General features: G+C 35.0%; 1 long non-coding RNA gene across 1 annotated transcript in view; it reads right to left on the bottom strand.

The window, feature by feature from the left end:
- LOC107649000 (uncharacterized) overlaps nucleotides 1–13,453 on the bottom strand; it is a 47,936-nt gene extending 34,483 nt beyond the window's left edge. Inside the window, exon 1 of the long non-coding RNA XR_008911404.1 lies at nucleotides 13,385–13,453. This is a non-coding gene — a long non-coding RNA (uncharacterized LOC107649000). The remainder of the gene's footprint in view (nucleotides 1–13,384) is intronic.
- Between the last annotated feature and the right edge of the window lie 327 nt (nucleotides 13,454–13,780).

The raw sequence follows: 13,780 nt of genomic DNA, 5'->3' as shown, positions 1-13,780 counted from the left end.
CCTCACATCTCCTGGTGCCCTGGGTCTGAACTGTGCCTGTGGACCAAGACCAGGGCTGTCCAAGCCTGAATCTCTTAGGGGCCTAAGGCTGCCAAGGTCTGGGTTCCCCAACTTGAGGAGGGAGGTAAGGGTAGCTAGAATAGGCATGCCTTTTTCCCTCTTTCCTCACAAAAACCCTTCCCACAGACATTTCCCTATGTTATTATTATTCAGTTAGAATAAAGTTTGATGTTTTCCCAACTGATTCTAGTGTGAGTGGGAAACAGTTTCAACTTGAGAGGGGAGGATAACTCTCTCTCTCATAGAGGAGGGAACCTCTATATATTAGTAGTAGAGGGAAGTCAAGAGGCATTTTGGGATTGAGCAGCCATAGCTGAGGGGAGGCTAAAGGGGGAAACTACACACTCCTGCTCTCCTCTCCCTTGGCCAAGTTAAACAGCAGTGTCTCTCCTCCTGAACCCCAATTTGAGAGGGGAGGTCTCTACTCTTTCTCCCTCTCTCTCTTTACCACCAGACTAACTCTCTATTACAAGTAACAACATCAAAGAGTACATTAAGAGACTTCTTTCTAATGGTACACATGAAGATAAAGATAAAAATAGAAGTCAAATGTAATTAATGATGGAGGAATAGATCTGAAACATCATTGATCAAATATCACAAAACCCTGCCTAGAAGTGAATTGATGTTTTTCTGGTACTATATTACAGAATGTGAGGCTGTGTAAGTGAGAAGAGAGGGGATGAAGAAGATATAGAAGATATTTGATGTGTCCTAATGAAGTCAAAGGTTAACAATGAAAAGAAAATTACTTCTGTATTTTCTCAGGAAGAATAGAATCTATAGGATAAGGGGTAAGGAGACAAAGAGAGGGACTGAAACAAGAGGAAAGGGGGATACATTGCTTTAGGTAGTATGGGGAACTACTAATGGAGAAATTTGGTTGGCAAACCCTCTATCTCACCTCAAGAGAAAGTGAATCAAAACTCTTGAGTATAACTGACATACACCCATAAGAAGGGGAGGACATGGGCCCAGAGAGGAGATTTTATGGCAAATAGGTGTAAAATGGCCACAAAGAGGTCAAAAGTCAATAACAAACTGCATAATCAGAGACGCAGAAAAATTCCTACCTGTGGACAACATTCCATTATCTTTAGAAATTGGTATTTAACAGATTAAGGCACAACAGAAAACAGGAGCAGGTTGAAATATCTATGTGGTAGTAGTACTATAAAACCTGTTTATAAAAGGGAACCCAAAATAGGTACCCTGGAAGCCTTAAATTTATGATGAGCACAGACTAAAGAAATAATGGACTAAAAATAGTCCAGACTAGATAGAGAGGGGAGATAAATATTGAAGAAAATGAAGGAAAGAATTATTTGTAGAAAAGGGCACAGAAAATTTAAAAAGACAAACTGATGAAGAGAAGAAATTTTTTCCACTACTTAACTGAGAGGGTGGAAAAAGAAAGTCAGAGAAAATATGCAATATTATTTACTTATATTTGTATTCCTTGCATATTATATAGTGCCTGGTATATAAATAAAAACATCATGAATGCTTGTTTTCTTTCTTACTTCCTGGGATTGGGAGAAAGTTAATCACACTTTCCTAGACATGGTAGATGATTTCCACTTTCAGTAGAGTTTTTACAAAGCATTTTTCTTTGCTTTATCTTTTTTCTCCTTTGCTTTGCTTTGATTTCCTTTCCTGAATCAAGGGTCAAGAAAATCAGTTCTCATTATGCATATTGCAACACTGTGCCTGTGGTTTTAACAGGAAAGCAGTAATTGCTCTCCCGATATTCCTGGGGGACAGTAGAGAAGGAGTAGAATTATGGTGTTGTCCACAGGAGAAACAAGATTTTATTGTTCTTGGAAAATCACTACTTTACCCTGTCATACAATTTAATCTCAATGTTGATTTTAGTGACTAAATGGAATCCAGAACCCTTTTGCCAATAAAAGATTTCTCTTAAAAATTAAGAAAATTGATGGAATAGATCCTGCATTGCCATTGTTTTATAATAAGCTTTGAAAATATGTGGCATGCTTTATTTAAGACTTGGTTGGTTTCCAATGAATTCAATGAATAGCAGTTCTAAGAAAAAGAATTTAGCCAGCTGTTGTCTAAAAAACATTGTGATATCACCTTACAGATTGATGGAAAGAAAAACAAAAACATTAGCCAGCCAAGATCCATTTTTTTTTTATCAACCCACAATATTTTCTCCCACTATATCTGATAGAACTAAAGTGTTGATGTAGCTGATGATGACAAATGTGAGCAGAAGAAAAGCATCCAGAGCTATAAGGATATCGGAGTACTTATTAAAATTTGTGCTGACAATTAGGACTTGCCCAAATTTTTATATTTAATTTTAAAGAGGGTCATACATTCTGAAATTAAGCAAGAATTTTTGAAGATATGTATGATTGTAGTCCACAAATAGAGGACCTAGATATATTGCTTGCCCATTTTCTAGTGGGAGGGAGAAGGTCAAGTCAGTGGTTTTCAAACTTTTGAGTTTGGGGTCTCCTTGACAGTCTCTAAAGTTATTGAGGACCCCAAAAAGCTTTTGTTTATGGGAGTTATATCAATTGATATTTACTATTTTAGAAATCAAAATGTCTTAATATTATTTTAAAAATAATATTGATCTCACAGACTTCAAAAAGGGTCTCAAGGACAACTCTTTGAAATCTTTTGTGTTGAATAATTTTTTCCAAATAAATTTTACTGTCAATTAGCAAGTATTTATTTCTTCTTCTTCTCCTTCTCACTGAAAAAAAGAGAAAATAAAAATAAAACCCTTGTAACAAATATGCATACATAAACAAAAAAGCCCTCATATTGACTATGCTGTAATGTTTCTCATTTTGAATATTTAGTTATGGGAAAGTTAATATGATAGCTTCTCTAGATCATAGTTCTTTTCTATTAACATAGTAAAGATGCCTCCTTTCCCCATCCAATAACTTCATTGGGTAGATTGCTACACTTCAAAAATAACATAATTTCATCTTGGTTGGAATTCCCATCACTTAGGCAGATTGTTACTTTCCCATGATATTTACTATGATGCCAAACATTCATTGGCAAGTAGCCCCTCTTCTAATAATGAATGTATCTAGGCTTAGCTTGACTTGCCCATAGAGACAGATGGAGACCATCATCAGCATCATTTTATACCTTTCCAGGTCAATAGGAACACCTAGTAATATCCATTAGCAATGGGCAGACTAACATCTCATTAAAGCTCTTAGTTAACATGTGTTACATTGAAGGTGATAGGATAGATAAGATGTTCATGAAAAATCTCTAAGATAGGACAAAGAAGAATAAAGCAAAAATCCCGAGTTAAAGAAATGCTTTTGTGAAGAAAACTGACAAGACAGAATGAGTTCGTAGCACAAATTTTCATCTTATTTCCATAGTTATTTCCATGATTATTCTTGAATTGACTTTTGCATTGAATGTCCCTAAAATAGATTATGCTGGACTTAAGGAACTTATCCTACAAAATGGGTTAATGACATACTATAGAGTTATGGGCTCAAATATATCAAAATTAAATAGAGGCCCTTTTAAATAGTAAAAAGTTGCAAATGTTTAGCAAATGGACTAATCTTTAAGAGGAAAAAAAGCTTCCTCACTGTGACTCATAATGAAATTAAACCTTCAGATCTATTATAAACTGTCACTTATGTCAGAAGCCTTTGTGATACAGAGGAAGAAGATTGTTTTATGGAAGTGACACCCTACTTTTAGCTTGAGTATCTACCCAGAAACAGACATTTCAAAGCCAAATAGAATGGCACCAGTCTCTTACTTACAGTTTTCCTGACTGTAGTGATTTGTAGAGACATTAATAAAAGCAAGAAAATTTATAATGCTAACTCTGTGATCTTGGATAAAGTATTCAGCATCTTTGGGCCTCGGTTTTGTCATCCATTAAATTAGACCAATGGATGAGATGATTCTAAGGTTCCTTTCAGCTCTAATCTTCTGAATCTTTCCAGTTTTCAAAGTAGGCAAATTATGACCTACAGTCTTCCATTATGATCTGGCTATAGTAACATCTGCTAGTATAGGGTATCAAATTCTAAACAGTATCTGTGATAGGGGATCAAGACAATAGAAAAGTGTCCACAGAAACTAAAATAAGGATTGTTTGTTTGAGGGGAGGCTGCATTTTCCCTAAATCAGTATGAGAGGGAGGAGAGGGAGAGTCCAGTGTTATAGTAGAAGCTGTGTGATATATTGGAAAGATGCCTGGATTTGACTTTGGAGGACCTGGCTTCATTACTTACAGTCTTTGTGACTTTGAGTAAGATAATTACTTTTTCTTTTAGCTTTATATGTGTCAAATTAAGGAATTAGACTAAATGGTTCCTAGCATGCTTTCCAGCTCTAAATCTATGATCCTTGTTCAAGTGTAGCGTAGCTTTATGGCTTGAGAACCTTAGTTAGAACATTCATGTTCATAGGATGTCTGGCAGTACTTCTTTCTCCATTAATATGAAAAGCAAAAAAGAAACTAATTATTGAGTGTAAAAAACCTTAGTCATTCAACATTTTAAGGCTCTAGGAAGTCTAGGTGGATTGTCACAATTGATTCATAAATATTTTGCAACCCTGAGCCCTTTATTTCAGGAACCATCTAACCTAAAGCAGGAACTATCCTTGACTGTTTCTAGTAGGAAATACCTAACATCTTAAACATGTTTGGCTCATTCTCTGTTGTTTCAGAATCTACGGCAACCAGTGCATGCAATTCCAACATGTTCCATAAACCACATTAGCCCTATAATGGATCTATTTTCTTCAAGATTAGATAAACAAGGTTATTCTGATTATGTAGGTTCTGAAACATTATATTAGCATGAGAAGTATAATACTTTTCACATTGTACTAGAGAGGGAACTTGGTGAAATGTAATTGGGAAATCAAAAGTTACACCAGGAAGTAAGCAAAAGAAAGAGGCTGAATCTTGGGCCCCTTCCTTCTTCACTTCCTGTCCTTTTCTTCACCCATCAACTTAATGGAAGGTTTCTTCATAGATGGCAAATTAATTTTTCTCTCTAGTAACAATAATCCTTCAAACTCAATTCCTTAGTTAAAGGAACTTTTATTCTTTTGGGGAGAAGGGAATAGTGGTGAGGTTGGGGAAAAGGGGAAAAGGTTTCCCTATTCTTTTGAATTGTAAGATTGATTGAAGGCTTTGGATAAGTCTCTTAAAAAAAAGAAATGAAATATTTTCTCAGAAAAAGAATGGCAATATCTCTGCCAGGGTCTCTTTTGGGCAAGACTGACTATTCCTTCAGTTCACAGAAGTAGTAAGGTAATGGCCAGAGAGGAGATGAAGGGGTCTGCCCTCAAACCACCTTCAGGCAGAAGAATGAACTCCAGGCAGCTGGGGTTCCAACTGTCTCTCCTTCAAACTTCCATGCAACTCCCTCTCTTCCTTCCCCCGATGATCTATGTTCCAATGTGATTTCTTCCTGTCTGTGCCCAATTTTCTTCAATCACAACATTTACTTGGAAGAAGAGTGAGGAGGATAAATAGGCATGGTACATGTGTATTATGCTAGGGTAAAGACTTAAAATTATTATAGGAAATAGTTCTATACAGGATTCTTTCATCTCTATGGTTTTCAGACTTTATGAGACCCCAAAGGTATATAATTTCATATAAAATGTAGTTGAAATAAACTGAATTTGCTATTATACATATCCAATGAATCTATAGGAACTTGCTACTTTTTCACTGATTCTTGGACATGGCTTTCTATACTCTTAAAAAAGGTATTTTAGGTGGTAGCATGATATAAGGAAAGAACACTGGGGTCAGAAGGCCTGCTTTCTCATAGCAGCTCTGCCATTAAGCTAGCCAAGTCAATTAACCTCTTTGGGTATCAATTTCCTCATCTGTAAAATCTGTGAATCAAATTAAGATTAGATGGTCTTTATATTTGTGCTAGCACTAAAATCCCATTATTATGTATATCCAAAGAAACATAACCTTTATAATTTTTCCAATGGGGAATCAAAATGAGGGATAAGAAGAGAGACTTAATTCCTCACCCTTGGGTGGTTCTATCTATCTATCTATCTATCTATCTATCTATCTATCTATCTATCTATCTATGTTTGTTTATTTATTTATTTGCAGGAGGATGAATCACAGCCATACAATGCCACTCATCAACCACAACAATAACAACAACTGGCTTCTGGCCAAGATGAAAGAAGGCAGAGTATTTAGCTATCACATACTATACTCCAATGATTAAGAAATCCAATGAGAGGGGGCAGCTGGATTACTCAGTGGATTGAGAGCCAAACCCAGAGATGGGAGGTCCTGGGTTCAAATCTGGCCTCAGACACTTCCTAGCTATGTGACTAGGCAAGTCACTTGACCCCCAATGCCTAGCCCTTACCACTCTTCTGCCTTAGAACCAATGCACAGTTTTGATTCTAAGATGGAAGGTAAGAATTAAAAAAAAAAAAAAAGAAATCCAATGAGAAAATACAGAGACTATTTCCAGAACTGTACAAAAGTCAGCCAAAATCCCCAAAATTATATGAAAGTGAATCTCAAGCAAGTCAGTGCCAGTTCAGGAAAACAGGGTTGCAGCCTCTCAACCAGACTGGAGACTCTCTGGAAACATTGGCATGAGACTGCATGGATCTGTGTTCAAAGGCAGAAAAAAATGAACCCTCCCCTAACTAAAATATCCCAGGGAATCATTGGAAACAAATAGAAGGGAGTTCACAAGTCCCTAGAGGTGGTAGCAAATAGTGCAATACAATACAATGCAGAGTGGGACATTTCAGGCTTTGAGGAGCTCCAAGTTTCTAAGCAGTCTATACACTAAGATGTGGTAAAAGACTGAAGATCTAGTTCTCTGAACCTTCAAAATCCAGGTATTTTTAATATCAGGAGGCAAGCATAGTAACCCAGGAAATCTAGGGTGAGATCAACTAGAGATGATCACCTCACCCAAAAGTATAATAGGAAGAAGTGATCCTAGGAAAGAAGAAGCTTGAAAGAGGATTAAGCCAAAAAATGAGTAGTATAAAACAAATCATTATAGATTTAAAGATACCTTAAAGTAGAGCCTAGATGAAGAAAATAACTCCATAACAAATACATGCAGAGAGAGACTTAAAAGGAAAAAAAATCATCAAAACCCACATGAAAACCTAGAAGAAATAAAGCAAGAGATTTATAGATATGAAATAAAAGCCCAGGAGGAAAGAATTGGGAGCATAATAACTAGCTTAGAAGAGAAAATAATGTACCTTACTTACTAAAGTAACAGATTACCTAAAATTAGAACAGATCATACAGAAATCAGTGACTCCACGAAATATCAAGAAATATCAAAATACAACAAAAAAAACGGAAAAAAAGAAAATATAAGGTCTCTGCTATTTAAAAAATTTTAAAAATTGACATTACACAGATAAGGAGAAATGATTTTTAAATCATGGACCCCTTCAAAACCATGATTTAAAAAGTCTGAACACTATTTTATAAAAAAATTCTTACCTTCTGTCCTAGTATCAACTCTTAATATAGAACAGGCAGAGATGAGGTAAACAGTTAAGTTATTTACTCAGCTTCACACAGCTAGGAAGTGCCTGAGGCCAGATTGAGCCCAGGTCGTCCCAACTCCAGACCTGATACTATATCCACTGAGGCATCTGTCTACCTTTGTACATTGTATTTCAAGAAATTAAAAAATGACAACTGCCTAGAATGATCAGAGTCAGAAAGCAAAGTGAAGACAGATTTGCCACTTGAAAAAAATCCCAGAATTAAAACTCCAAACCTATTCCAAATCCAGCACATCCAGGTCAAAGAAAAGAAAATGAAAGAAGCTAGAAAATACAAGGAACCACAGAAAGGATCATAAAAGACCTGACAACTCCCACTATAAACAAAAAGTATTTAAGAGGAAGATAAGAAAAACAAATTTCATGATCTTGAGAGGGAGGATTAAAAAGAGGAAAGGGGCAAAAAAATTGGAATTTTAAGGGAGTGTTTATCATTTATGCAATGGCTGAACAATAAGCATATGAAAAAATATGACATCTTTGTGCAATGAAATAATAAGAGAGACACTTTCAGAGAATCTTGGATAGTAATAGCTGGTGCAGAGTGAGGTGAACAGAACTAGGGGGAAATTTAAGCAAAGATAGCACTCAATGTGAAGGAAAATAATTTTGAAAGACTTAAGAACTTTGAACAATAAAATGACTAACTAGGTCTCCAGAGACTGATGATGAAGCATGTTACCAGCCTTCTAATAGTGAGATGATTGACTCAAGGGGACAGAAAGATTTATATGTGTATATATATATATATACATATATATCTTTATCTATCTATCTATCTATCTATCTATCTATCTATCTATCTATCTATCTATCTATCTATATTTGTACATGGTTGCTGTTTGGATTCACTTCACCTGAATATGTTTATTTCTATATATTTTTTTCCTTTTCCTCAGTTTTTAAATTGGAGTTGGAATGATGGTTAGCCCTTTTTTGATGCCAAGAAAAAAAAATTATAGGCAAGAAGACAATTCAGGAGGAAGCATAAACAAGTTTTCAAAGTAACATGAGAGATTTATTATTATGAATAATAAGAATATCTAATACCTATATAATCCTTTTAGGTTTGCAAAGCATTTTACATATATTATTTTGATTCTCATAATAATACCTTACGATTGCTATTATTATCTCTGTTTTACAGATGAGGAACCTGAGACACACAGGTTAAGTGACTTGCCCAAGGTCAAACAGTTAATAAGTATCTGAGATGAGATTTAAAACCTTGGGCTTTCCTGATTCCAAATCTTATGTTCTATCTGTCCTATTACTTAGCTGTTATTATTATTATTATTATTATTATTATTATTATATTTTAAACAGGTAAGTGATATGTAATGGGGATGTTTTCTACATGGTAATATTTGTGGCAATTAAGTTCAGAACTTGAAAGAAATTGCTTAGAAATACATAAAAAGATAGAACTTTCATTCAGAGAGAAGCAGGAGTCATTAAAAGAAATATAAAATTTCTTAAAGGCAATCAAGCCTGTCCTCTTATTGATGCTTAAGTGTGGCCCTAGACCATTGTCCATGAGTCATATCTACCAAAGATATGTGTATGTTAGAACAATTCTGTAAGTTTTCTGGGTAAAAGTATATCATTATTTGAACCATAGATACTTTTTTAAAGCAATTTATTATTATTCCTTTTTATATTAAAATTTTTTTAAGTTTTAATAGATTTTATTCTCAGATATCACAGCCCTTCTTTCCCCTCCATGCACTAGACAAAAAATATTTATATATAAATTGTCTTTCATGTTTCTACTTATCAGCTCTTTCTCTGGAGATGGAAATTCAAAAGTCATTCTCTAAATATGAATTCTATAGCTGTTCTCTTGAGTCCATTCATTTTATTCTTCATTATTTCATGTAAGTCCTTCCAAGTTCAAAAAAAAAGAATTAACCTACTCACCATTTCTTATGGCACATTAGTATTTCATTATAATCATATACCACTATTTATTTAGCTATTCCCCAAGTGATGGACATCCCTTCAATTTCCAATTCTTTCCCACTATAAAAAGAGCTACTATAAATATTTTGGAACATAGAGGCTCTTTTACTTTTCCCCTGACCTCCTTAGAAACAAAACCAGCTGAGTCTAAGGGTATTATTCTAAGGTTTTTAAATTCCTTTTTAAAAAATACCTTTCATCAACTCCAATATCCAAATCAATGTATTTCTAGGGAGCCTTCTTTGATGTTAACTCATCATGATAAATTTATTCTTTGTCCCCTGATCATGTATACAATTCACTTTCAGTACATTTTGTTGATATGAAGTTTTTAACTAGTAAATAATTTTTATTTGCAAAAATTTGCATATTCTCTCTTTCTAAATATATTGCATGCTCATTGGAGGACTTTTGTATCTTTCTACCAAGGTGACAATAAGTTTATTTTCCTTCCAATGCCTCCACAAAGCAGTGTATGTTTGCATATGACATTTGCCATGATTGAAATGTCATATGCAAACATACACTGCTTTGTGTTGCCTATTTTCAAGAGACTGAGAAAAATTAGAAATATTAGCTTATCATGAACAAAAATATAAATATAGAAAATATGTTAGTAAAGCCCTATGAACTATCAAATATTTTAAGGGATTATCCCATTTCCTATGATTTATTTATTCAATAAATCATGGATCCATGATTTCAGTTCTGTCTACTCCTTCTGACAATGCATATTGTGACCTCTCTTTAATATATGTCATTAATAAAAAAAAATTAATAATCTGGTGGTCAATTTTAGATAATCTTTTTTATAAATAATATTGTATTTGATCATTTCCAAGCATTATTGATTAAAGACAAAGATCATTTTCTTTTCCTACCTCCCCCATAGCTGACACGTGATTCCACTGGGTATCACATGTGTTCTTGATTCGAACCCATTGTCATGTTGTTAGTATTTGCATTAGAGTGTTCGTTTAGAGTCTCTCCTCTGTCATGTCCCCTCAACCGCTGTAGTTGGGCAGTTGCTTTTCCTCGGTGTTTTTACTCCCACGTTTTTTCCTCTGCTTATGAATAGTGTTTTTTCTCCTAGATCCCTGCAGATTGTTCAGGGACATTACACCGCCACTAATGGAGAAGTCCATTACGTTCGATTATACCACAGTGTATTAGTCTCTGTGTACAATGTTCTCCTGGTTCTGCTCCTCTCGCTCTGCATCACTTCCTGGAGGTTGTTCCAGTCTCCATGGAATTCCTCCACTTTATTATTCCTTTTTGAGCAATAGTATTCCATAACCAACATATACCACAATTTGTTCAGCCATTCCCCAATTGAAGGGCATCCCCTCGTTTTCCAGTTTTTGGCCACCACAAAGAGCGCAGCTATGAATATTTTTGTACAAGTCTTTTTGTCCATTATGTCTTTGGGGTACAGACCCAGCAGTGCTATGGCTGGATCAAAGGGTAGATATTCTTTTATCGTCCTTTGGGCATAGTTCCAAATTGCCCTCCAGAATGGTTGGATCAGTTCACAACTCCACCAGCAATGAATTAATGTCCCTACTTTGCCACATCCCCTCCAGCATTCATTACTTTCCTTTGCTATCATGTTAGCCAATCTGCTAGGTGTGAGGTGATACCTCAGAGTTGTTTTGATTTACATCTCTCTGATTTTAAGAGATTTAGAACACTTCTTCATGTGCTTATTAATAGTTTTGATTTCTTTATCTGAAAACTGCCTATCCATGTCCCTTGCCCATTTATCAATTGGAGAATGGCTTGGATTTTTGTACAATAGATTTAGCTCTTTATTAATTAAACCTTTGTCAGAGGTTTTTATGAAGATTTTTCCCCAATTTGTTGTTTCCCTTCTGATTTTAGTTACATTGGTTTTGTTTGTACAAAAGCTTTTTAATTTGATGTACTCGAAGTTATTTATTTTACATTTTGTGACTCTTTCTATGTCTTGCTTGGTTTTAAAGTCTTTCCCCTCCCAAAGGTCTGACATGTATACTATTCTGTGTTTACCCAATTTACTTATGGTTTCCTTCTTTATGTTTAAGTCATTCACCCATTTTGAATTTATCTTGGTGTAGGGTGTGAGGTGTTGTTCAATTCCTAATCTCCCCCACACTGTCTTCCAATTTTCCCAGCAGTTTTTATCTGATATTGGATTTTTGTCCCAAAAGCTGGGATTTTTGGGTTTATCATATACTGTCTTGCTGAGGTCTCTTGCCCCCAGTCTATTCCACTGATCCTCCTTTCTGTCTCTTAGCCAGTAGCAAATTGTTTTGATGACTGCTGCTTTGTAATATAGTTTAAGGTCAGGGACTACAAGGCCCCCATCATTTGTGTTTTTTTTTTCATTATTTCCCTGGATATCCTTGATCTTTTGTTATTCCAAATGAACTTTGTTATGGTTTTTTTCTAAATCAATAAAGAAATATTTTGGGAGTTCAATGGGTATGGCACTAAATAGATAAATAAATTTGGGTAGGATGGTCATTTTTATTATATTGGCTTGTCCTATCCATGAGCAGTTAATGTTTTTCCAATTGCTCAAGTCTAGTTTTAGTTGTGTGGCGAGTGTTTTGTGGTTGTGTTCATATAGTTCCTGTGTTTGTCTCGGGAGATGGATTCTAATTTTAGATAATCTTTAAACTCAAGCTGTTTCTTAGATTGGAAGTAATTTTTCACAGGATTTTTACTCTAAGCCTTTCCAGTTTGGAAGGACTGTCCATAGTTTATGCTCTGATGTTATAGACTTCAAGAATTTTATCTACATTCCACAGAAGCATGCAATAAGAATTTTAGTGGATGATTTTTTTATACGTTGATATAAATTGTTTTTACAACTTTGATCTAATAGATTTTTTTCATCCCTTTTATATAGTACTACCTTTCTGGAGCTCAAGTTGAAGTAGATTCCTTGCCATGTTTCATTTAGCATACTCCTCCCATTTTTGTATTTTTGCACAGGTTGTCCCTAAAGCTTAGGGGTGTACAGACAGAAAAAGAGAGTGAAACACTGAAAAAGGAAACATAAAAAAAGAAACAAAGGAAGAGGGAGGGAGAGAAGAAAAAGGAAGAGAGGGAGAGAAGAAAAGGAAAGAAGAAAGAGAAAGAAGGGAGAGAGAAAAGAAGAAAATATCTCTGTTCTCAAGAAGCTTATATTCTACATGAGGTATATTTATATGCATTTATATTATATATAATACATATATGCTGATAACTAAATACAAAATAAATACAAGGTAATGGAAGAGGGTGGGGAGAAAGCTTGAATCCCTGCCTTGTAACCTTAAGATATTGGGAAAGGCATCTTGTGGCAGTTGACACATTACCTAAGCCTTGAAAGAAGCTCAGTATTCTAAGAGATGCAGGTGAGGAAATAGATTATTCAAAACATGAGATATATTCTGTGCAAAGGCAACTAAAGAGTAGACCTAATGTTACATATAGGGAACAGCAAATAAATGTTCCAGTTTTGCTGGGATGCAAAGGGGCTGAAAAGGAATAAATCATAAGTCCATAGTCAGACATCTAATAGCTATCAGAGGAAGGGTTTTCCCAATATTAGTCTATCCCTCCCAAATAAATGTCACCAGCTCTAAGTGGCAAATAAAAGCTTTTGACATGTATATCATGGTTGGAAAAAAATAGTTCATGTGAGTTGCTTAATCTTAGCAAGTAATCTGAGTTCTAAGTTGCAAGGTGGTGCAGTGCATAGATTGCTGGGCTCAAAGTTAAACTCACCCTCTTGAATTTAAATTTGGCCTTATATACTTACCAGCTTTGTGATCCTGGTCAAGACAATTTACCCTGTTTGCCTTAGTTTCTTCATCTCTAAAATGAGCTAGAGAAGGAAATGTTAAACTGCGTCAGTATCTTTGCCAATATAACCCCAAATAAGATCACAAAGAGTCAGATAAGGTGAAAATTATGGAACAGCAACTCATCTGATTAACTTAGCCATTAACTATGATGAGAAAACCATTGGAATGACCTGGAAAGTAGTTTTCATTGTACTTGTTCTTGCTTTACATCCAGTACATTTTTTTTTTTTACTGTGAGAACACTGTGATTCAGAATTGGAACACCAAATTGAGTACAAACAATGTATAGGCATTTACTTCTTTCAAACAGTTTATACCTCCAGATACTAGCAGATGCCTTGCAGTCACAG

The sequence above is a fragment of the Monodelphis domestica genome, chromosome 4 (assembly GCF_027887165.1).
Source record: "Monodelphis domestica isolate mMonDom1 chromosome 4, mMonDom1.pri, whole genome shotgun sequence".
NCBI classification, from domain to species: Eukaryota; Metazoa; Chordata; class Mammalia; order Didelphimorphia; family Didelphidae; genus Monodelphis; species Monodelphis domestica.
The sequence above is the reverse complement of the archived record's forward strand: the minus strand, read 5'-3'. Positions and strand labels throughout refer to the sequence as shown.